The following is a 26,151-nucleotide window of genomic DNA, read 5'->3' on the forward strand; positions in this document are numbered from 1 at the left end:
CTGTTCCTCAAGCCAAGTAAGCAGTGGTCACTCCTTTCTTGAACCCAGAAGACAAAGATTTCTAAAAGGTACCTAGATGCAACTTCCAACTGATTGACTTCTGGAGTCAGTACTGACCCACTCCTTCCAAATCCTGTCCTTGAATCAGGGCAAGAAGCCTTGGTACTTTAGATCCCAGTCATAAGTTGAGCCCTAGACCTCTGGAGCAGAGTCTGGGTCAATCATATCATAGGCATAGGTGCTTCTTCTGAGCACACAAGGCAGTACCTACACATAGTGTGGGGCAGTACAGCTATTCTGGACATGTGGGGGTCCTAATGGCCAGTCCTGCCCCCATACTGATCCTAAATTCTCCACTCATGACTGTGATCTGTGGCATCTGCCAGGCAGATTGGAAGATGTTCCTGAGGGAGGCAGACAGAACGTAACCACCCTACAGAGGAAATTGTTCAAACCTACAAAATTCAATAAAGAATGTATTTTTCTAAATATTTTTAAACTTAAGGAAGGATGAAAAATGTCCTATGAAGTTCTATAGTGTGCCCTGTGCACCAAAACTTCTAACCTACAGTACAGTAAGAGCTTTCGACTGAAAAAGATCATATGATTTTTCTGGAAGATAGAGATGGGAAATCTACTATAGGAAGAATTGCTCTCCTTGGCTGAAGGAGATCTTCTATCCTTACCCAGAAGCAACAGGGCTGATGGTCTGCCCTCATTCAATCAACAGCAAGTGGGGCTCAACCCCTACTTTTTAAGCCACAAGATATGTATAATCAAGCTTCAAAGTCAGAGAGCAGGAGCCACTCCTGCAGCATTAATTCTGCACCACTGTACAGCACTGTGGGCTTCACTAACACAAAGCAGAGCTTGCACTGGGCAAAGCCAGCGCTGCCTTCTCTGCTGCTGGCGGGGCCGCAAAATCCCAGCCAGCAAAGAGGAGGCTTCTGCTCCTGGTGGGTGGAAAACACTTCAGGAAGAACAATCCCACAGAGAGAGCCACAGCTCTCCAGGCACTGTCATCTAGGCACTCCCACAGAAGAGCCACTTTTCTTCCCTACGGTAGAAAAAAAAAAAGAACACCCAATTTCAAGCATTCTTGCAACAGGAAGTGCTTTCTGCCCACAGAATACTCTTTACACCTCTTCTAGGGAGAAAACGTTTTGTGTGCTCTCCATGAAACCTAGTTTGCAAGGCTGTAAACACCTGAAAGGGAAAAGTGCAGTACACTGCCAATATGTCACTTTCTTTTCCCTCTTCAGAATTCTAGATCTACCAGCAGAGGAGAAACATAAAAAAATATTCAGGCAATGGCTCCAGGAAATGATTTAATACATCAAAATCTCTCTAGCTGGATGGTTGCAGAGTTTAAATCCAAACCCTTGTACTCTGTCTCGCACAGAACTTCTCCTTCAAGGCCTGGACCAGGAATATTTGCAGCTCTGCCATGGAGCCAGAGAAGGAATTTTTGCTAACAGATCATAGCAGTTCTGCTGATCCAATTTAAGTTGTGGAGCAAGGGGTTGAGATGAATTTCCCTTGAGGAAAATATATTTAGAATACGCATAGTGTGTTCTATAAATAGCTGAGCAGGCCAAATCCAGGATTCACTAAGACTTTTTGGGTATGCTATGTGTTCAGACTGCCTCCCTTACTCATATATCTATTTAATATATGAAAGGATATCAAGGAAACCTGTTAACAAACATTATATGGCATACATTACCCTGGCAAAAAGCTTCCATCCCATGTTCCAGCAACTTAAACACCAGCTTAGAGCACCATGTGTCCACACAGCAGAAACAGGCACTCGAGCTCAGCAAGCATGCAAGTGCAAATACGTAGAAAACTATCAAGACCAGTACTTGACTAAGTATTTGAGATAATAGCAACAGCAAGACATTTGGATTCTCTTCTTCTCATCTCAGTACTGGGAGCAGATGTGGGTAGGGGTTACAGATAACCTTGTGAAATACGTAGAAGCCCTGGGGAGTTTCTATAAATACTGAACCCAGAAATTCTAGGGAAAAATGCAGAAATTTTTACTTTAGTTGGAAGTCCAAATCTCATGGCATCAGAGTATATTCCTAAATGTTTAAGAAGTCCCTTACTGCTACCAGACAAAACATATAATTTGCAAGCATACCTTGGGTAACGTTATCTTGAAAAGGTGGTTTGGCAAAGTTGATATTTTGCTATGAGATCTATATTCACTTACCATGGGTGCCTAAAGTGTTTGCAGAAGCTTTGTTCTCCTAGCTGTGTAACTAGTTTAAGATCAAGCTATGAAACTTGGTAATATAACAGGTAAATATGCTTAAAAGCATGAGAAATGCAGGGAATATAAAAATCAGGAGCAGCACACATAGGCTGAGCTTGCTGGTTAGTTTACTAAGCAGTCAATTCAGGGTAACACAGGTGAGAAAATTAGTTCTACAGACACAGTTTCATTCTATTGCTGTTGCTTTGGTGGTAGGAAATAGGATTTATTTTTATTCCAAGCACTTTGATACAAGGAGAAGAAAAAAGGACAGAACAAAGAGATTTTACATTTACGTAACATCTGCATTTGGGATACATCCTTGAATGAACTGGGACTCTGATGCACACGACAGAGAGATTATTCTGTCCATTAAAAAAAAAAAAAAGGCAGTAAAAAGCTCTCAATCCATTACAGAATTTCAGGTGAATTGGTTTCATATCCATCACAGTGCATGAAGAAATCTGCTGCTATTTTGTGACCAGTTTTGTTGAAATAAGGAGGAACTTGAAGATCAGTCTTTGAAGAAAGCAATCACAAGAAAAAAAAATATACAAAAACTTACTTCCAACATGTGCATTTCCTAACTTTGGGTTCCTTCCTGATGCCTTAGAAATGTAGCCATTTCTGCCACTGGAAAACATGAGCAAAGGTGTCATTCTGTTAGCCAACCTGGTTTCATTGGACTAAACACATCCACAACCAGAGAAGTCACTGAGTGAAGCGACACTTCTGCTGCACGGGACCTTGGGAGAGATCAAAGGAGCAAGGGGTGCTCAGGAAGGCTCTGCAAAGAAGGATTTTGCAGTACCCTGCATGCAGTGGAAGCATATTGCAGGAATGCTGCCAGGAGACAAACCAGATCCAGGCACTAGCTCTGCACTGCTCCTGGGCTCCTACTTACACCCCAGTTTGCAGTAGCAAATGCTTTGCTCACATCCCAGCCTGTTGGGGAAGAGATGGTTCAAGTAACCGCACAGCCTTGGCTTTCTTCCTTGCCCCCTGCATCACCCACTCCTCCTGCACAGCCTGCAATGCTCCCTGTAAGCTGCTGGGACAATGTGTTACTGTAACAACCCCATTCCTGCACACTTTCTGTGCCAGGAAAGGTTTGCAAGCTGGCTCAGAAAGCTCATGTGGTCCCTCATCAGGTTGTCTTCAACCTCTTAGGGCCACGCACGTATTTTATACTTCACCAGCACAGAAGGCAAACAAGAGGCTGCTAAGCCATGAAAGATACCTCGCCTGGGCTGCCAAAGACCTCTAGGGCATGATGATCCCCAGGGATGTGTAAACGGTGCCCATGAGCTTAGCCATAGGGTACACAGCCGGGGCTTGCCCTTTCTCACAAGAAGAAAAGGCCCAAGATTAATAGGAAGTGGCTGGCTGCAGCCTGCAGGCAGCTCTGCAGTGGAGTTCAACAAGTAAAAGTGATGTTAGTGAGCTGTTATTCCTTATTACTGAGCTTTCTCTGTTCACCTCTTGACTTTGCCATCTAATCTGATTTCAGAAGAAGCACAGGGCTGTCTAACATCAGATGTTAAAAACAGCTGCAGTAGAGAATAAACATACCTGGTTCTTGCCTTTCATCCCCACAATGGAGTTTAGAAGAAGCCAGAGGGATCCTCCTCCCACCCTGTGCACAGACACAGGCACGAGGGCTGCGTGTTCAGCCCAGGAACAGAAAGCATCATGAGCAATTGGGAGAACTGGGACACTCAGGTGCCTTACACACATCAACACATGCATATGGGTAGAGGGAAGAGAAGGGAGAACTGGACAAAGTTAGCAGCATCCTTTCCCCAGCTCTTCTTTTTATCTCAAACATAGGAAAAAAACCTACAGAATTAAAATTGAGCATTTCTCCAGAGAAATTCAACACCTGAGCTGGTTTTCTCACTGATACCTTCTTGCCATTTCATCCCCCTTTTCCTTCTCACTTTGCATGTAACCTAATCTCCTCAAAACAAGAGGTTTGGAAGCTCATTTCCTCAATCAATAGCAATGATGCGGTGTTCTGGCACTAATCATTGGTTGACCTTGCATTTAAACTGTGCCCTCTCCAAACCATTAGCTTATGCCCTGGCAGAAGACACTGTTATTTGCAGCCACTGTCTTGCACAGACTTGGCTATTGTCTTAATCAACATTCTTTAGTAATCATATTGAAAGAAAAAAAAAAAGTGAACATCAAACTGCTGCTCTTGCACCCTCAGCACCTGAGAAGAAACACAGCTACATCCCCCTCATGAAAGAAATCAGCCGAAGTCCCCGCTAACATCAGAAGATTTGTATGTTTAAACTCCTCTGTAAATCCAACTCTGAGGCCCCCGGGGCGAGTGAATTCCCGCAAAGGGAAACTCTCCAGAGGGGTTCCAGAAAGCAGTCGTGTCTCTGAGGAGACCAGAAATGCTGGGAATTGCTTTCGATTCGACAGATCTCTTTTGCCCTCATTTGTTCAGCACTTTCAGCAAGAAGCAGCATAGAGTCCTTGCAGGAAGCTTGCTCTATGGAATTACATGTGCTGACTCCAAGCACATTTTCTGGGATATGCAGAAATGTGTCACTGGGAAACTAACCACACTTTCTGGGGAAGCAGAGCTTGAGCCCAGGATCTCAGACAAGCTGAGCCCATGTAGGTTTGCAGTGAGCTGACACAGCTGGTCTGGAAGGCAGGGGAAGTGCCCATTCATCTCAGCCGGGTGCTCAAAAAGCACTATACTGGGTGCCTGCCATCCTCATGTCAGCTGGCAGCCTAGGGAGCAGACACATAGAAGGGCCACAAGATCAGCTGAAGACCCCCCACATGCCCTGCTCTGCGTCCCTGCTTTCTGCTGGTGAATCCATGCACAGGATGCAGCAGAGTTAGGGCTCTGGAGTTTTCCTCCCAGTTCTATGCAGTTTGATGGATAACCTTGGGCACGTCTTTCCTTAAGTTTCTCCTTGACACGCTCCCACTCTTCTGTATAAAATCCTTAGCCTCTTGTTAGCCCAAAACCTAAAGGATTTGACCTACTGGATGCTCAGAGAGTGCTTTGAATCGCTCAGACAGCACTAAAAACACACATCAGATGTTATTATCTGAGAACTAATTTGTAAGTTCATGATAAATCTCAGGGTCCTCTGCTTCAGTCAGGCAATTCTCACCCTTGGCTGCTGAAAGAAATACTATGAAACCCCAGGGTAGTCAAAAAACAAAAAGCTTCTGTCATTTTTAGTAAAGACGCTAGATAGGCACTCTGCGGTTTCTTGACAATTCTGCTGCAAACAGCAAATCCTGCAGAAAAGGAACATTGTTCTAAGGAAAGATCCCTGCAGAGGTCTCCCAGAAATGCCTGAGCGATGCCTGCTGAATTTCACGGGCTTCTTTAAGACAGGGATGGGAGGCCGACTCTAATGCAGCTGGGTTGAACTGATTCTTCTGTTTCCTTTGCTAATTGCAAATCTATTTATGAGCAGCACAAGTTTTTGTTACACAGAAGAACTGAAAGAGTCAGCTGTTTAGGAGAGTCTTTAGTTACAAAGCACATTTTGAGAGGATGGTTGGTGGAAGCACGCAGGGGGCGGGAGGGGAGTGGGGAGACTGAACCGTGTGATACCAGTTTAGTCAAACATGGGAGGTGAGCAAAGGAAACTGCTGTTTGCAGACTGATATACCCATGTCCTACTGATTCTGCTCCTTTTAGAAATCTTGTGATATGGTGACAGAACACACTGCAGGGGCACAACACCCCCTCATAAAAGAAATCAGCTTCTTTTTCCAAAGCTTTCTTTAAAAACATTCTTAAAAGTAGTGTCCCAGTTTTTTTCCAGTTCCCATGTGCCCTGGTGGAAGCCGCCCTGCTAGCTGAAATCCTGTATGCCAATGCAGAAGGGTATTTCATGGTGCAAGAAATCAGACCCAAAGTGTGTGCCTGTGCAGCAAAAGGCACTGCTGTCACAAACATCCAAACCAGAAACCGTAGTAATGTTACTGCAGTGATCTGGCTGACTAAAATACCCAGGTCTTAGAGATGACAGTACCATAGCTAAATTGCTTCTGGAGCTGAACAGCATGCTCAGCTCAGAGGGGGCCCCAGCATCTTTGTGCAGCTCTGGGCAGTGCAAAGTCTAAGACTCAACCTCCAAACCAGTGTCTGGTTTTCAGCCTGCCAGTCTGCTCCAGAGTTACATTAGCCAAACTGAGATAAGAGTGTCTGAGAGCTGAAAGCCTAGCAAAGAATAAGGGGTGCAAGTGGAAGAGGTGTTTTAGGGTCCAAGGAACATGGTGATGAGGTCTGAGAGCTGCTGACAAGCAGAGCAATAGGAAGAAGGGACAGAAAGGTACTAACAAGAACAGCTTGCTGCTACTCCCTGCTTTGCTGCTACTTCCTGCTTAACACTGTAGACTGTGTGCATATTTTTAAGCGTGCATAACACACATAAAATTCCCTTTGTAAATAGCACAAGATGGCCACATCTGCAACTGAAATCCCAGAGAGAAACTCTGTCTGGGAACACACTGCTTTATCAGTTCCACCCTCCGGGACAGAGAACTCACCTTTGGTAAGGGCTATCAAGCCCTTCTTGGGTCTAGATGGGCCCCTTCTGCTCCCACTTACCCTTATGAAGCATGGCTAAATATTCAGCAGGATGTTACACTGAGGAAGATTCACCAGGACTCCGGTCCTGGATCTGCTTACAAGGTAACAGCAGTGGGCACAAACTAGGTCAAGCTTCTTGAGTGCAAGTATGCAGCTCCTTGCAGGAAAGGTCATCTTGCCCCTTGTCTTCCTAGTCCCTTCACTGTTACTGTGCTCTTTAAAGAGTATAAGAACAATCTCAGTGAGTTAGATAACATGTCCATCTATCCTAGTATTTTGTCTCAGGCATCTGCTGGTGGCTGCTGTCAAGGGGAAAGCATAAGAATATGGGAAGTACAGAATAATAACTTTCCCTCTGCATCCTTCAAGCAGTTTCTGGCTTTGGGCTTTCCCAAACTAGAGGCAGTATTTGCAGTTTTGTCATTAACAGCCCCCAATGGACTTTTCTTCTGGGAACGTCTCTCATTGCTTCCTAAATCATTTATACTTTTGGTATTGTCAACAGCTTACGACATTGTGTTCCCCAAATCACATGTTTTGTCAAAAAGTTTTTCCTTTTGCTGGCTTACTAGGGTACAGGACAGCAAATGAAACAGAAACTCAGGTAGCTGTGGCACCTTCCACAGACCACTCATGATTTTACACGGCTTAATCAGTCATCTTCCTTTCAGGCTAAAGAGGATGCTTATTTAACCTCCATGTGTCTGACTGTCAGCACTTAGGTGGGCCCTAGTATTGCTATATCCTATGTGAAATAAGGTGGCCAACACTGCATTCACAGCATTCAAAGGTGACTTCTTTGAGGATGTCTTCAGAGGCATAACCTATACATCTTTGCAATCCGCTGGGAAATGCCTCAGCAGCTTTGCTTGCTAGTTTAGGTCTGCTCCACTGCTGGTTTGTTCAATGCAATCGAACACTCCTCCCCAAAATTTAATTTCACCTTTAGGATATTCCCCCAAGAAGCCAGTGCCAATCCCACTACTTTATACAGAGCATTGATGACCCTGAAGGAGAACAGTGGAAGCAGGAAAGAGGAAGGCTTTGGGGACTGCACAGGAGAAGAGAGGAGTCTGCACTGAAAGTCCTCAGCCACCCTTGAGCTCTTATTCCAAACTGACAAGTCAGCGCCAGGTGCCTCTCGCAGAAGACACGTGGCAGCACTCCAGCGATGAGCAAAGCTGTTCCCTTACGGCCGCAGGAACACACTCTCCTCACGCTCACTCACAGAGAAGGCAGCCAGAGGGGCACATGTGCATGTCAGGCAGAACTTGACTCCAAGGTTGCAAAGGCACTTTGGGCTCCTCTGCAATGGCTTTCTGTTATTAGTTACTGTCTGGTATTTGTTTGCCTGTCCTAAAAGGCCTAAGTAGCTACAACATTTTATGTTCGGGTGCCAGCAAGCAGGCTATGCCCAGAGGAATGTCACCGCACCCTTGCATCCTGTAACTCACACTAGAGCCTCCATCATAAATGCATTTTGAGCTGTTCATGCCAGGCCTCCTGCTTACAGTTATCATTTTTGGAATATATTGGAAATTCTCTCTCCAGGTGTTTAACCATCAGCTTGTTTTTTGTTCCCATAGTATAGTTGTTTTAGACAGAGACAAATCACAGTCAGAGCAAATCATAGCACTATTCTCTATGAATTGGACGTGGACCAATACTGCCCATCCTCCGTACCTGCCTCTACTGTAATACAGCTCTATCTCACTGCAGAGCGGTAGGAGGAGTTTTGTCCTTGATGCGAAAATTCTTCACTAAATCTTCTGGCAAAGCTAAAACTTAAAGGTGGGGTCTACATGGCAACAAGCAGCCATAAGAGGGTGGATTGATAACCACAGCTATAATTCTGTTCTTGACAGTGTTCTTGATACTCCCTTGAAATCAGCTGAACTTGGCTCCTGGGGTCTATGAGAAGATCAAAACTGCACCGCCTCCAATCAATCACTTTCACTCTCTTCATCTTCCTATGGATAAATCTGTTTAGCTTTATAACATGGGACAAGTCAGAAGAAGGGGGAACAAAAGATGATACCAGGAAACCAGCAAACCCTCAAAAGAGCTCTGCACACAGGTGAGCTCCCTTCTCTGAACGCAGAAGGAAAGCAGGTCTCCTCAGAAGCCTGTCTGAGGAGTCTGGCAGAGAAGACATCAAGTAAACCCTCTCTCCAGCTCCCCGAATTCCCAGTCACCTTCCATACATCCCTGGCCCCGTGGATCCTCTATCCAAACTCTGTGAGGAGCCAAGATAGATGGGCCCAGTAGTGCTGAGCTACCCAACACCAGAACCACAATATCAGTTTGGTTTGTCTTTACAGATGAGTATAGATTGGACTAGAAAGATGAGGCAGGGAATGTAGGTACTTGGTCAGAAAGTGCTAAAATTGAAAAGACTTAAACAGTGCTACTGCGTCTGAGATCAGAGAGCTGAGAGCAAGCTCCTCTGCAGTACTAACCAATTTCCCACCCACCACAGAGAACATTGCCAAAGCCATGTGGAGCCAGATCTATTAAAACACTCATATGAGATATATTGTTAAGGCCAAATGCATAGCAATCAGCTCTATGAAAAGTGCTGGTTGGCTTTGACTTTCACACAGAATTCCTCTTTGTCCACGTGGACAGAGGAAGAAGGCACAGGCCAAAATTTCTGCTAGAGGAAAGCAGAGCAGCTTCCCTGAAGCGAGCGGGAACATTTGGCAGAAATTAGAGGGGCATTCCTCCTCCCTTCCCATGGGAGACAGACAGAGGAAAACCTAAGCCCTCCTGTCTGCACATGTGCCACTGCCTCCTGCCCACCTGCCCCGGCCTTATTTTACAGTGGTCATACTTGACAGCCCATGAAAGCCAGCAGAAGGAAGCGATGGGATGATCTATTTCTAACAGGGACTCTCAGCCCCTAAATTCTCAGATTTTATAGGCAATTATGTGCAACTGAGCACTGTCATCTGTTAAAGAGCGCAGCAGGAAGCGCTGTGCAGATTCCATCTCCAGCGAGAGCCAAGCCCACAGCCCCAGCAGCCCTCAAGGATTTCTTATCCCCACAGCAATGGCAGTGGCCAGGAAGCAGAGGAGCTGGGACAATTAGAGCAAAAGAGAGAGGGTTAAACAACTGCTGCTACAGCACAGGAGCAGAATCTGGGCTGCCTTGCATGAAGGCACTCAGCAAAGTGCCACTGTTACTTTGGCACTGGGACTCCAAAGGTGCAATGCTTTGATCTCGAGAGAGCAGCAGATGGTCAGGAGTCACTGAGCCAGGTGGCCCTGCAAGATCCAGGTACTGCCACTCTGCCTTTCTTCCCGTGCCAGCAGTGAATTGGCCGGTGGAAGGAGAGGCAGGTGGAGCTGTTGCAGGGTCTGGCAGTGCTCACAGCTAGCTGTGAGCCCTTGCAGTGAGACAAGGGCTGTGCTTTTGGAGGAGTTACAAGGAACAGGGCTGGAAATGCTAATGCCAGCTCAGGCATGATATCCTCGCAGCCCTTCGCACAGGAACCACACCCCATTCTGTCTGCTCTGTTCACTCAGGGAAATTCCAGGAGACCAGCCCCACATCTCTTGTAAAGCCTTTTTGTGCTCACCTCACATCAAACAGAGCCTCACGCACACACTTAGAGCATCTCTCAGCTCACCAGGATAGGTATATTGTGAGATGAAGGAGAGAAGAGAAAGCAAAATTGCTGAATATGTTCCAGGAAGACATTCTCTCCAACAGCCTAGTCCCAAAGTCCTTTCACATATAAAAATCTAGCAGAAAGAGTGTGGACAGAAGCAAGATTTGGGTCCAGGGAAGTGTCAGAAAGTTGCGCAAAAGACCTCATGAAGGAGGACCTCAAAGTCCTCTTGCAAAGGAAAGCTAATGACACTCCAGGTCATCCTTCTGATCTCATTTCCTATCAGGACCTCTTCATCCAGGTGACTCTGAAAAGCTCAGGGGAGCAGGATCCCATTCACCAAACCTCCCAGTTTTGAGAGGCAGTGTCCCCAACCTAAGCATTCATGAGTATAGCACAGGCCTCAAAGTCATAGCAGTACCTTCAAGCTTTGGGCATTTTTCTTTGGGCATTTTGCAAGGGGGACAGGGGAAAGGGGGCTAACTTTCAAAATTCAAACCCAAGAATCTAGTAATTTCAGTTAGTTCACTTAGGTTTCCCCTGAAAATGTGAGGGTTAGAAATACTTTATTTATACTCCACGTTATTTAATAGAGAACCTCACATGACTTCAGCAATAAGCCTCAAGGAAAAACAACATATATTGGTAGATTTTGTCCCAGCAAGGCTGTTGCACTTAAAGTTCCTCTGAAAAATTAAACCACCTTCTTTATTGTCTTACACAGTGGATAACCTCGAATTTTAATCCTACAGATTCTCTAATATATCTGTAACAGCGATAAAACAAACACAGGCTAAAAAGCTTCGTTCACAAGTGCTGATAAAGAAGATAAGCTTACAAGAGGCAGGTTACATGGAGAATGCAGATCTTTCCCATGAAGTCAGTAATTTGAAATCTCGCTGAATTTCAGACCTGTAGTTTATAGATGCTGCTGTGAAAACGCTCCGTAAAATTCCCTCATGGATGTTCAGCTCCCACAGGGCTCCCCATCTTTTGCACGAAAACACTTCCCAGCACAGCAGGAATGGATATTGCCTGAACACAGTCCTGCTTCAGAGAAGGCAACAACTAATACTGTCCTCACTGGTTTCCTACTGACAGCTGGACCCACTGCGATTAATGGACAAACAAAGAAGATTACAGGCCTCCTAAATTTGCTAACACAGTCAATAGAATTAATTGCACAAGCCGAAAGCAGGAGCACAGGGGTGTGAGCTGGCCCTTTAACATGGGTGTTTGTCCCTGAAGTCAGACAAAGCTGATGTACAGCTCATGCCCAGAAGGCATGTAAGCACAGTCCTACTAACTTGTTCCTAGCTGCACTTGGGGAAAGGCCTGGCAGAGGCAGAGAGAGAGAGAAATACTGCTTTTTAGCTGAAGCCAATCAGCAACAAAACACAAGACGTGTACTGAGCTGCACTGTCTTTCTGGCTGGAAAAGATGCTGCTGTGACAGGCAGCACCATTCTTGCTACCCCCAGCTCTGCTCTGCGCGCAGAGCCCTAAAGTGCATCATCCCAGCCTGGCAGATGGAAAGCCTTGAGAAAGTGCCGGGGCTGCAGAATACGGCATTACAGGCCAAATAGGTCCAGATGCAGGAGAGAAAAGTAAATCTGCAAAGCTAAGGTTTTGCCTGGCAAAGAATAAACAAGGGGTTTTCTTCCTTGTTCACATCCCAGGATTTTCTAGAGCGCTCTCCTCTAGACACCTTCAAACCTCAGTAATGTTATCTTCTTGCTCTTCACACCCCTGTGAACCAGGACTGAAAGTAAGCAAAAATTATCCTACAGAGCTCTGGGTTTGAGGGAGAAGCACCATTTTACCCCCTCCCACAAAGGTGGCTTATGAAATCATGATGCTACTAATACATCTCTCTGCTTTTCCGAGCTTTGAGTATCCCACTTTGCTGCTGGTTCTTTAGATCATAACGTTGAGCTTCAAATCCTATTTCAAACTTTACCGCTAGTTACCCAACCACTAACATGTGAAGACAGAAAACATTTCCCTCTTGCTATCAGCATGGTTCATTCTCCTTCCATGTATGATATCCCACAGGAGTTGTGAAAAACGCCAGCAAAACTGGGACGTGCAATCATTGCTTCTGTCAGCAGATGGCACGAATGCATCAGCGTGTCGGGGCTGCAGAGAACAGCAGGCCTATGGGATTTGTGAGTGGAGAGAAAAAGAACCATTGGAAAACAAAAGGCAATAGAGTTTTCACACTGCAGTACGGGTGAGGGAAGAAAATATATGCAGGCTTACACACACGTCTTTCCTGGCCACCTATTAGCATTTAAGGTGAACAGAAAACCAGCTCTCACACAATTACTGCCATTAAAGACAGGAAAGAGACCTACAGTGCCAAGCTATCCTTTAACAAACCAGATCTGAGACATAATTTTCTTCTAATGAAAGTCAGAAGTCCTCTTACTAACTGTACACAGTGTATAGGGTGGGAGCGAAATGCAAGTTTAAGAGGTGACAAGCCAGAAGACAGACACCAAACCTGTCTACATGTACTATTTAATGCCAGATTGCCAGCCTGTGATGACTGAAGGGAAAGGTCAGCATTTTGTCCAAACCATCTGTACAGGGCTCCTTTTCTGTCATTTCTATTTATGTCACTTTACATAGCAGCATAACTGAGCAGGCAACGTGCATCCTGGCTTGAAAACAGAGCAGTTGATGTTTACAGAAGCACTGTAAAAAATTTATTGCTCGTGCATTTTGATAGGTTATGAAAAGAAAGCATTGCCCCTGAATAAATCATTGCAGGTAGATTTAGTTCAAAATTTAGATTTGCTATTTCTTCGTTAAAAAACAAGCAAGCTCACAGCAAGCACATACCTGCACAGATGCAGAGGAACAGTTCCCATGATCAATGAAAGCTGGTACTTCAGTTTAAATGAGACAGAGCCCTTGGGTCATTCAAACTAAATACTGGAAACGTAAACCGATGCTTAACTGCTTGGTGTGCCTTATTTGTTTTCATCCTCAGAGCAGAGTGAATACAGCAAAAGTAAACTAGATGCATTCAAAATGAAATGCAGAGGGTGTCAACTAAGAATGTACATACATCTATATTTGAGGAGCAGCACTGGGATTTTGTAGTTGTTCCAGTACAATAAATGGATGGACTACCCAGAGATAGGGGAGGGGGGAGGAAGCATTAAGAAAAAGAAAAAACAACAGTGTTTTTGTAGAGCAAAATTTACATGTTTTAATCGAGTCTATAAAGCATCTGAATTAACCAAATTAAAAATGGATATAAAAAGTAAGACATTTGGGAGCCAAAACTAGCTTCCTAGTCAAAGAAATTTTATTACTATTTTGTCAGTGTGATTCCAGAGAGATTCAAGATATAGACCCTCTGCTGTGAGCAATGTGCTGTGGAACTGGCAAGGAATTTACAGCATGACTCCACCGGCAGTACTGAGACCCAGCAAACTCTGCGTGTCAGCTTAGTTCAGGACAAGCAAAGGAACGGTGGTTAGAGGGTGCACTCATGCAGCCTTGGATCTGCCTACTATAACAGAGACAGTTGTGAACATTTGGCAATGCACAACACATTTGGGATGAAGGTGTGTCACTAGAACAAAACCAGAGCATCTTTTCAGCTGACAGGAATAGCAAATCTAGCTACCACAAGCAATATGTTAGTAAAGCTGCTGCAACACGTGCTGTAGTACCGTGCTCAGCAACAGCAAATCAACTCTCAGAGGATCCTGGGCATCTCCTACAAACACTTCTGAAGCTGCATTTCAATAGCTATTGCTACATCCACAAGTTAGGTTTAAGCTAGCAGAAACACTGGTGGATGGCATGAACACATATTTCTCCTTGTTAGCAGACCTACCCAAAAACACTCCCCACCCCAGAAACGCTGCTCAGAGGGCTCTCACGGGAGATATTGCTGAGATATCTCACTTGTTGGTTCAAGAGGAACTTAACCAGAAGCAGTCCATACATTGAGCCCATTTCAAGGTCCTGAACTGGTTTCCAGCTAGAGGAACATAACTGCTGCGTAGCACTCCACATGGCATTGGTTCACTGGTGCTCTAGGGCAGGACACAGGTTTGTCCCCCCATCCCTGTCAGGAATCTGGAAAACAGGGAGGTAGATGGAAAACCCTGAATCTCCATACCCATTTTCCATTCCCCCGCAGTTAAAAGGAGAGGGGCACCGTGCAGGGCACATCTGCCCAGCCCCAGCAGTCAGACCTCATGAGAGGCAGATCACTTGTTGCAAGAGGGCTGGGCAGAGGAGGCAGCTTACACACTGCAGGCTGGAGCCTGCTCATTTTGGAGAGGCCATGGTAGCAGGAACGTTAAAGATCCCTGAGAACAGGCACACATCTGTCAAATAGCAGAGAAATCAGCAGAAGTGAATTAAGTGGCTACAGAAAACAGAGCCTTCACATAGCTGCAAAACCTGCAGACCCTCTGGGGAGCAATGCTGAATCCAGCGGTGTGGTCTGGGTTTGAGAGTGGTCTGGGTTTGAAGCAGAACTGTGGCAGTTCAGAAGATACACAGGGGTATCCCTCCCTGACTTTGTTCTTCATTTTCCCACAGGTAAACTGAGCTTGGCACACAGCAAAGAGAAGCCAGACACTCTGGGATTAAGAGTCATGCTTTTGAAAGCCCAGACTATTTCAGCTCACAGGCCTGACACCAGAGTTTGTGTAACGGAAGAAACAGATGTAGAAACAAGAAGCAAAGATTGCTTAAGGCAGCAAATGCAGGAGTCAGGCTTCAGGGGAGCCTGTGCTGCTGAAGAGCAATGACTGGATCGTATGCAAGCGGATTGCTGGGATTGCTGCCTCTTGCCTGCTTGAGATGCTCAGCATATGAATTGCCCCAGGTTTAGAGAACCTCCAAACCACTGCTGCATTCCCCAAATAAATAGCTTAAGCAAGAGCAGCCTCTCACTTACTTCCACTTCTGCTCCACTGAGCTGACCTGAATCCATGGCCATTGTGCAGCCCACTGACCCTAACCTGCAAGCCACAGCACTGTTCCTGCTTTTTCCAACACGCAGCTGACTAGATCAAAGGCAGCTCTGCCAACCCTTGTGTTCAAAACCCATAACAGGAGCTCAAGTACAGACCTGGCCCACTGAAACATGCTGGTGCTCCTTGCTGCCTTTGCCCCTGGGCTACAAGCTGCCAGACTGCATTTCTACACTTCTTTTCACTTCTCAGAAAAAAAAATAAAAGGGAGGGGGAGGGGATCCTCACAGCATCATCTACTGACTCCAGAAGCTGGAGCTTCAATGAGAGCATAAAATATAACATCACTCTTGATTAAAAACAGAAATAAAAAAAATATAATTATGAGCTGAAAGTATTGCAAGGCACCTAACTGGTGTTTTTCTCCCGGCAGTGAAGAATGACAGGGGCACGCCACAACCGCTAGAGACTTGCACCAGCTCGGGTATAAACCACCTTGGCCCCTGACTGCTTAGGGCAGAGCTGGTGTGCGACGGTGGACAGCAAGCCCCTCTGCCGCAGTGACTGCAGCAAGGCATGCCAGCAGCCTCCGGGATAACAGAGGGAGATGTTTTTTACCTCCTCTCTGTTGCTGCAAATGCCAGCCTCTACACATCGCCCCCCCGGGGGCCCTGCAGTCACTCGTGCACACCCTGCTAGGCCACGCGCGCAGGTGATCCAGACGAGGGCTGGGACAGACGGCCCCACACCACACCGCGCATCCAGGCTCTCCCCTGTTGTATCATCCTTTAAAAGCCGTTAGGTTGAAGGGAGAAGAAAGAGAATCAGTAGATATAGGAGTTGCAATCTCTTGCGAGTATCACAAGAGTCTGGCTTCAGCTCTTTTCAGCAAATAAGCATGGGGCTCTTACACACTTACTCTCCGCGAGGTGAATGCAGGACCACCACCAGCTCCATGACTCACACAAACACAAGGAAGCAAACATAAAACAAGCCGCCTGCTTGCTCTTTTCCAGGGTTTATTCACACCCTTTGTAACTATGTGATCTGCCTGCTCCGGCGCATCCCAAGCTGCAGAATGAGAACAAGCAGGGCTGGGACTGGCCTCAGACAGCTTTCGTACAGAACTGCTGGCCGAGTTTGTAGCCAGAACTCAAACTTCCCAGTTAACACAGAGAAGAGAAAGGAAAACTGTCTGCAATTTTACAACAGTAGTTAGCAACAGCCCCTGCCAGTTGAGCAGTAATCACAGTTATGTTCTGTTTCAAACCATTTTGGACTATGACACAGAGGAAGAGCCATTCTCATCGATTACCTCCACGTACCAAGTTAACAGGAACATACAGACCTGTGCCTCTCAAGGCCTCCTAATCCTGAGCCGCAGAGATGTGTTTACATTGTGTTCAGGTCCTAGCACTAAGCGAAGAAGTGCTGCAGGTGCTTGAGAAGTTTTCCATACTCAGCATTTGGCCATGTTGCCAATTCTCACTAGTCTTCGGAGTCTGTCTTTTTGCTAAAGACCACAGTTTCTGTAACCGTAAAACTGGGCAAGTCTCAGCTTAAATTTATGAAAAAAATGAGAAATTTCTATCCATCACAGCTGTAAATAACCAAAAATACCCTGAAGAAGATAAGGCTAAGAAAGGCTTAAAGAGCTGAAGAAAACAGAGCAGAAATAAAAATACACAAAGAGATTTTATTTTTAGAGTCCAGCTCATAGCTTCTGAGTACTTCAGGTTCAGCAAACCAGCTCACTGCTCTTCGCTGTGAGGTTCCCCTTGGGATGGCTGGTATCACCTCTCCCTGTAGATTTACTTGGTAAAACAGCAAAGTAAAAGTCACTGAGCCTTATATAGGGAGGTGGAGAGGTGGCACTGCACTAGGAAAGAGATGGAGATATCCCGTGTATGGTTCCCCATGCCAGTGGTGCCCTGGGAAAACACACTAAAAAGGATCTGTCTGCAACCCTAGGGATGGCCAGAGAAGGGCAGGTGCCTCCCAGGACACAGAGCTCCCTTCTCTGAAAGGGAGTGATGCATCTTTTCCAACAGCTATTGGTCTCTACCTTGGACAGGCAGCCAAGCACTTGGCCCCTGCTGTCATCTTCTAGGCGCCCACTTTTGCACAGGGAGCTCTTCTGGGTTTTCTAACATATTTTCACACATCTTGCACCCAGCCAAACTCTCTGCAATCTCAAAGCAAAACAGCAGCAAGGTACAATTCCTTGTGGGAGCTAGAAATGCCATGCATTGCAGGAGATAAAGTCTCTATTACGGGGATGATTGCCTGCCTGCAAGGCCCTGCAGCGTAGCCTAAGTTGGGTGCCTCTGCTAGGAATGGTGACAAGTGGCTTCCAGGGGCCTGGAGAGCCCTCACTTGCTCCCCAGCTCCACTCCTGGGCTCCTCACTTGCTTCCCTGCTCAGAGGAAGCAGATCAGCCCCACCAAGCTGCCTTGCTTGCTACACAGAGCATTATGGAAGCAGGACTCAATGCAGAGTTATCTGATTTGGTGCAAACTGGGACAGAAACGGAAGTTGAGCTCAGCTGTTATTCCGAGGCTGCACACGCCAGCGTTTCTAAATGCCAGTTCCAGCAGCGTGCCTCCTCCCCTTCCAGCTGCCATCACAGGGTTTACAAACCCATCCCATGCTGGACAAACTCCTGCTCAGGGCGCTGCGCACCTGCAGGCTCCCCCACCTTCAGCTCAGTGTCCAAGAACATCCCATGCAACTTTGACTGAAGGTGGAGAAGGGATGACACTATCAGCATCCCACTTCACCTGGCTCTCGGGGCCAGCAGACTGAGGGTGATAACCACGGCACAGCAGCAGAAAGCTCTTGCAATGCTGCGTTCTAACACTAACAGCTGCAGCCTTCATCACTGCTGGAGGATTATCCTCCTTTGACCCCCTCGGGCTGCTCTCCTTGATCTGGCGACCCCGCTCCGCAGGCTGGCACAAGGCCATGCTCCCAGTCTCCCCTCTCCGTGACTCCATCTGGCCAAGCCCTGGCCTTTTTCAGTACTCTGCAGACTTATCAGGGGCACTATCACTCAATCCCAGAGATCGGAGTCTCTGCTTTTCTATCCTTCAGACCCTCTCACAAAAGGCTACCACCCAGGGGAGCAGAGACAGTGACAAAACCAGTGTTTTGAACACAATGTCCCTTGCAAGCACTCATTTTTCCTTCCACTTGTCTAGGTGCATGTAGGGAGCCAAGAGTCTCATTGCCTCGCTATTTCTGGATGCGGGCAAATCCTTCTCTGCCTTTGCTATTGAAGATGTCTGAAATAGCAGACTGGCCAGCTCCCGGCATTACCTTCCAGACTCTGTCTGGCTTCCATCAAATGATAACGGACCCCTGCCAGGGAACTTAGTTGTCAAGGAGACCTCTTTCAAACAATAGTTTGGTAGAAACCATCTTACTATCCAGGGTAGCACATCTCCAAGGTGGAGCACCCAGGTTAACTGCATGCTAGCTCTACTTCAGTTAAAATACAGGCTAGGAGACAGAGAAAGACAAAATGGATTTGGCAGCTTAAGGGAGCCATGAAGAGCTCATAATTCCTTACATATACAGGATGGTTTGGAGATGATGTACAGGTCACCAGATAGGCTGGTGCTCCTCCCAGTAGCCTTGGCTCAGCCTCCCCCTTACTTTCCCACACTGATTTCATAATCCAAACTCAACCTAAAATGCAAAGAAACAGATCTTGGCCTTTCACTGACAAGGACTGTGACTTCTCTGGGAACAGTCTTGCCTTGCCTACTTCAGGTGGCAATATTTAACCTAGAAATAGAACAAACCAGAAGCACCTACACAGAGAGAGCACAGGAATAGACAGGTGGGTAGGGATCAGTGCTCAACATATGGATGGCAGGCACTTCCTAATGAAAGGTGTAGCTGAAGGGTGTGCAAAGAGTTTTGTTATATTAATGTGATTCTCTAGCTCTCGCTGCATATTTCCTCCCAGTTGTAGCAGAGCACAGATCTCCAGGGCAATAAATCTGCTTCTTCATTTGCCTCTGCCTTCAGCAATATCCACATCTATTTTCTCTGTATTTCCACCTTCAGAGCCTGGGTAAACTACTTGTACTACAAATAAAGCTACCTCACAGCAGCAATACTAGCTACTGAAAACTCCACAAATAGTAAAAAAGCAGCCAGAAAACAGCTGTCAGAAACAAAGAGTACACATGGGCAATCAGGAAGGGTTACCCCACACATAACCCTCAAACCAGCTAGAAATGAAATAGTCGCAGGAAAGCAAGACGTTTGCAGAACTAACAGCAGTCAGCTGATCTATTTCTAATTGCCTGAAATGACAGCTCCTGACAGCACGGAGCTACTCTCTCATCTCTTGAGAGTAGTTTCAAAGGTAGGAGCCATTTCCTGGCACAAGGAAAAAGCTGAGCTGGGAATTCAGGAGGTTATAAGGCACACAAGGGAGTGGGAGCCATTTTCAAGTCCACAAACAGTCACTACACCACACAGTTTTATTTGCAGCAGCCTCTTCCATTCACAACACGTAAAAATAGCAACTGGTGAGACATGAAAATCAGAGGTAGTGGGCCCGTGCCAGAGAGATTTAAAGGGAATGATGATCTGATGTTAAGGCTTCGAGCAGTGATTTAAGGCTCCATGAGTAATTCTTTGCTTTACACTAGCCACACACGAGGGGGGCAGCACCAAAGTTTATAGCTGCATCCTCAAGACTGAGCAAAACTGAAAATTCACTGGCTATAAATGAAGAACAAAACAGCAAAAAACTCAGAACATGTTGAGCTGTGAATCTCATTCTCTTACCAACTTTCTGCTCAGTCTCTCTCCCACCATCACAAGGATTTAACTAAGTCTTGCATACATTTTGTCTGGTTGCTGCAATCCAGCACCATTTTTTAAATGGCAAAGTCAGCTCTGAAGAAATTTGTACTAAAGCAGAGGAAAGAATTAGCAGGTAAATCAGTAAATCCTTTTTACTAGTTAAAATTTTCTTGTACTGTTTGATTTGACCCTACAGGGATCAGATTGATCCCCTGAATTTCAATGAATTTAAGTCACTGAGAGTAGTCCACAATTGTTTTTTTTAAAAGAAAGACTGTTCACTATACCTTCACACTTTCCTCCTGGTAGCATGAATTTGGAATTTCTGCCAAATTGTTTAAATCATACAAAACTCATCACATTAAGAGCCAGTGTATACCTTCAGCACTGTGGTGAAAACATGGAGACTCCCTTGATTCCAGTGACATGTACTTGTCCTGGGAAAACAGGTTCACAGCCCAGCCCTAAAAGACCAGTCTTGCCATCGATGGGCTGAGGCACGTTCCACTGGAGGCACCAGAAGAATTAATGCCATGTTGTGGGAGAAGGTAACCCTAGTGTGGAGAAAGCAACACCAGAAATGTGACCTCAGTGAAATGGAGGGTCTTAGAAATAATCTGGAACCAAAAGGTAAAATTTGTTCTCTTCTGCATTAAACAAATATCAAACAAATCCGTAGAGCAATACAAAGACAGAAATCCATTATGACAAGGATAAAAGATTCTGAAATCTGACTTCCCTTTGAGTTGAAACAAAGGCCATAAAACCTCAGAAATCATTCATGAGAGGAAGAATCTAAAAATACTTCAGAGTGACTAAAGCTGGGTACTGTAACATCTAATAAAAATATGCAAAATGTTTTTAAAAAAATGTTATGTGCTCTGTTCCAGAAAAGAAATGTCAAAATCTGTTATTTTTCCCTTACAATGGAAAGCTGAGACAAAGCAGTCTTGTGAGTTACTCCCTTCAGCTGGAATATGGTCAAAGGTTTTTGCAACATCTCTACTTAGCAGGTGTTTAAAACAGCTCCACTCTTGGCCTTTGCCATCTAAAACAGGATGCTCCCTTGACTGAAAGGCCAAGCTGCTGGCCATGAGTAGTATGGGCAAGCTTTTTCCCTCTTGCAAACCATCTGAGGATACATGCATAGCTCCCTCTTTCCTCATTTTTACACAAGAGAGAGATAGTGCCCACTCAGACAGAGAGGAGTGGGATCTTGTCCAGCATTACCGGAAGCCCACAGTCAGGCTTGGCTGCCCCAGCGCAGATGGGATAAAGGCGAACAAGCTGGAGCCCGGCCTGGAGCACTCTGCCAAAGCTGTTTGCCAGGGGGAAATCCCAAAAGAGGATGGCTTGGAGCCAAGGATGTGGGGAGACAGAATTAAAGAAGTCCATCTAAAGTTGACCAAGTTTCTACACAGTGTCCTGGGGACTGATGTGAAGTAGCTATGGGTCTTTCTGTGCAACAGGTATGAGGATAAGGCGGGGACCTCCTTCGGAGAAACCTAGGGATGCAAAGTACAACTACGTTTGTGAGGGTGTCTCACCCTCAGCACAGACCATTCCTCGCTCTTGTGCTGGAATGACCACGCAAACCATTTTCTCCACCTGAACAAACAGAAGGTCATAGTCTTGCCCACCTGAGCAACATTCAGCATGGGTGGGCAGCACCAGCATGGGGATTTATGCAAGACTGGTGCCGAGACAGTCACCAGCCAGCTGGTTCATGATGGCAAAGGCAGTTGGATTTTCCACATAGCAGGAAAGGACCCTGGTAACCCAAGACACTTCTAATCCTGAAAAGCACAACAAAAAGAGGGATTTTGGTAACCATGGCTCACACCAGGGCCTGAACCTCTCTGCTTAGAAAAACCATGGAGATACTCAGAAAGACATGGGACAGGATGACCAGCCAAAACCACTTAGCATAATCCAGACAGAAGTAAGAATTATTTTAGCCATTATTGGGGTGCTGAACTTCAGCTGCAGATGAATGTTGCCAACTTTTACAGTAGGGGAAAAAACAACTTCAGGGCTTCCAACAGGCCAGTTTCAAACTGTACAGTTAGGTTTATTTAACAAACAAACAAAACACTAACACCAGCCTCTTATGTTATCAGCCTCAACTAGGGATTTTCAGCTCTTTTCACTATTTGTAGTTTCCCCCAAAAAAATTCCAGCAGAGGCACTAACTCTCCTACTGAATTTGTAACCTCATTAAGTTTCTCTCAGTCACCTTTGACAGGTCCTATATTCTTCTTTTTTTTTTTTTTAAGAAGAAAGTTAATGGAGTTGGACTGAACAAGCAAAACAACAGACAGCAAAGCATCAGCATGTTCTCAAGGCTCAGAGATCAAGAGGCAGGGGCAGATGAAGAGCTGAAAAGCATGTGGCGAACACTTCCCCAGCACTCAACAGACCACTTCTGTGAGATACCTCTGGTTCTTCTTTACATGGCCAGTTATCTGTGCTCACATATGTGCAGGCACATACCAACTCTCTTCATATGATGAAGAGCAAGTAGCACCTTGATCCCAGCATAGTTCCACTGACACCTGAGAGATTTCTCTCAGAGTACGATACAACTCAGTGTGAGCAAGGGCACTGAACGTAGCCTGTAGCAAGCCTGCAGCTCTCCTTCCCTGGATCTATTTATTAATTTCTCCTGTGCTGGTGATATAATAAGGAGGGGGGGAAGGGATGGGGAGACAGAGACAAGGCTCTAGTGTGCAATGAAATTAAATGCATAGCAGCAGCCATCATTAATGATGCATTATGGAGCAACAAAGGGAGCCTGGCTGATTGATAGTCCCTAACAGGTTGCGTATAATAAACAATTTTCTCTAGACAGAATGCTCCTGATTATGGGATGTGTTCCCCCTCTTGTTACTGACAGATCCATTGTGATAGACGCACCCCACTTCAAAGAGGAGAGTCACCCAAAACAAAAGGAGGACTGACTGGGAGACGCTTGACTGAAGGAGCTGTGAGGCCACCTTGCTGAGGTCTGCACAGAGCAAAATGCATAAGGCTGAGTTGTCCAGGAAAATAAATGGCTGCAAAGCAAGTATGAAGATCAGGGCCAAATATTACTCATCAATACCAAAAAAACCCTGCAAATGGCACCACAGTCACTCTGGATTTAGCTTCCTGAGAACAGTATCTGACCTGTATTTTTAAGAACTTCTCTAAATGGAGGAGTATTAGTGCAGCTCCTTGGTTCCTCACATCCTGCGTCAGCTCCTATGTATAGCACAGAAGCTGTCTAGGTTAGGACTGCTACAGGATACGGGCAGCCCTGCGCGCCCACATGCCAAGAGCAGCATCCCCTATGGAGGGCATAGGCTCCTTCCCTCCTCTCAGCACCAGCCTGGCTCAGGGATTGCAGGATCAGGTCCGCAGCCTCGGCACTTAACGAGGGACTGCCCCCGTTGAACTGGTCATGAATCCAGCCAGCTCATGTTGACATTCCTGGGCCCCAGCACCTCACTTGTCCTCAACGGCCTGACTGTCTCTCCCCTGACAGCTCTTAGTGCAGTCCCTGTGATTTCCATCCTGCATCCCACTAGCAGCACTCTCCTACCCCTCCCATTCAACCACAATGATTAGAGGCTGCATAGAGCTCACAAGGATCCCTGGGCAATGGAGATGTTGTACAAGCTGCTGCTGGCTGGGTTCAAGCCACAGCCCCAAGCTTACTGAAGCAAGGTTTAAGCTGCACAGGCAGAGTCCAGCAACAGGGCAGCCTAAGCATAGGGCTGTAGGGTCTTTGTAGGACTAGGACAGATGCCAGGATAATAAGGCCACTCAAGCTATGCAGAACTGCTTCAGTTCAGACTTGATCTCAATGCTGTCCTGTCAATAGAAAGAATATCTCCAACAGCAACTGGCTCATCTACCAGCTCCTACACCAATTCCCCAGTTGCTAGCATTCAGGCTACAGCTAAGCCTAGATTTCCCAGGGAGGGCAGAACTCCCCTAAATGGAGGGACAACATCACTGTGGGTTTTACACATCTTGGATCTTACTCCTCAGGACTGAATCTAAAATGAAATGGGGTGAAAAGATAGGTTTTGGAAAGCTTCACAGTAATGCTCCTGGCCTAGTGTCCAGTTTTTCAGGCTCAAGAGGAACAGGGGGAGCATTCTTACCCCTGGTGAGTTCATGCTCAGAAAGCTGCCTGCACAAGCACCCCAATCGAGCCTGTTTCCAGTTTGTGCTACAAGTCAGAGGCTAGGCTCTGTAGTATGCGATGAGGAAGTTTGCCAGCAGACATTAAAAAAAGGGTGTAAACTCTGTGTTTCCCAGCGAGCGATTAAAAGGGAAAGACAGGAAATTTGCAGCTCTGTAATTAATGCCAGAGAAGTCAGAGCAAAGGGTGACATCACCGCAACTAATTACAACTTGGGGAGGGGTAGGGCTAATCATTAGCCTGACCCTGTGATCCATGTCTAACATGCTCCCATTGTGCTCCTGGCCAGATTTCCAGGAAGCACGTTTCCTATGCTCAGAGGCATGTTCCTGGCTCTGCTCATGCCAAGCATGTGTGTGGCTAGACCCACATGTATTTCATGTGCATGTTAAGGAGGGTGATGAGGAGCAGGGCCTGGGACAGACCACAGGGCTGCCCACAGGTGTTGCAGCAGACCACCCACTCCCATGTGGCTCTTTCTGTCAGAAGGTCCTGCAAAGCACTGAGCATCGGCCAGGCCTGACCTCTCTTCCCCATCCTTGCAGCCAGCTTGCTTTTAACTGCCCAAATCCCTTTTTCCCCCACCCATTCCAGAGCTGGCATTACTCCAGTGGCCAGAAATAAGCAGACATCTGGCACCGAATGTGAGTGAAGCACTTCTGTGCTCCCTGTGCCAAGACAATTCTCCCCAACCTGTCAACATCAGTGCCCTGGAAGCTGCCATTTCTACATCCGCACACAGGATGGATGAGAGGGCTGTGCAGCTCACTGCCATTGCCGAGTAGATGGGTGTCACAAAGCAACACAACTCAGGCAGAAATTTTCTAAGAAAGGTGTGCTCTCATCTGCCACCAAGGCCTGGGAACATGCTATTTTCACATTTTGTGTTTTTCTGATGCCACCAGCATAGGGGGATGAGCTTCATTTCAAGGGAGGAAAGACCCAAAGCTAGGTGCCCTTCCAAAAAAAGATTATTGTAGCGCTGCACAAGGTCACTAAGACTTCAGGGTATCAATTTTGAGCCAAGGGCTTCAGCTGCCCTATTCAGCCATTGCAATGGATGCTTGGAAGCTGTTTCATCCTCTGACTAGGTGGCATTTGGCTTTCCCTCTACCATGCAAAAGGATACAACACACTTGTGCTCTGCAGAAATGCAATACTGCAACAAAGAATCCCTCTGAAACAGGAACCAAAACAAGCCAGCTGGCATACTTCAGCTTGTGCCCTCCACCACCCCACAGGGACATGCATCCACTTTGCCATGTGAAGGAAATGCCTTGCAAAATGTTGCAGAGAAACTGCACATCAGCAGCAGGAACTGTCAGTTCCAAAGAGAACCACACAAGGTTAAAAGCCAGCTTTTACAAACAGAAAAACTGTATCTAGAGGAAAGGGAAGGGGAAGTTGCAAGTTTTTGGTTTTAAGAGTGTTATTCACAGAAAATGTGACGTGACTATTTGCAGACACTATGTTGGCACTGCATGAAAGCAACAGATTCAAAGCAGTAGCAGAGAAAGTGGCCAGTCTCTGACGAATTCTTCAAAATGAATCAAGTGCAACAAGTTAAACCTGCCAGCATAAAGAAAGAAAACCCACTATATAGGATTCTACTTTGTGTTTCAACAGAGGAGGTGTTAGTAACACAGGACAATGATTCTTAAACTCCTTTCTAAAATCTCTGTGTATACACAGCATTTCATAAACCTGTCAAAAATATTTGAATCTTATACT

The 26,151-nt window shown here is 46.1% G+C and overlaps 1 protein-coding gene across 2 annotated transcripts in view; it reads right to left on the reverse strand.

Moving 5' to 3' along the window:
* The window catches only part of MB21D2 (Mab-21 domain containing 2), a 66,006-nt gene that overhangs the window by 5,908 nt on the left and 33,947 nt on the right, over positions 1-26,151 (reverse strand). Inside the window, exons 1-2 of one of the 2 annotated variants that reach the window (XM_067301452.1) lie at positions 3,833-3,860; positions 2,826-2,893 (exon numbers count right to left, since the gene is read on the reverse strand). The exons of the other annotated variant lie outside the window; for it this stretch is intronic. The gene's annotated coding sequence lies outside the window, so the exon portion shown is untranslated. Of the gene's footprint in view, positions 1-2,825; positions 2,894-3,832; positions 3,861-26,151 lie in introns of those variants that run through there. 2 annotated transcript variants of the gene reach the window in all.

This window comes from Apteryx mantelli, chromosome 9, assembly GCF_036417845.1.
Source record: "Apteryx mantelli isolate bAptMan1 chromosome 9, bAptMan1.hap1, whole genome shotgun sequence".
Taxonomy (NCBI): Eukaryota; Metazoa; Chordata; class Aves; order Apterygiformes; family Apterygidae; genus Apteryx; species Apteryx mantelli.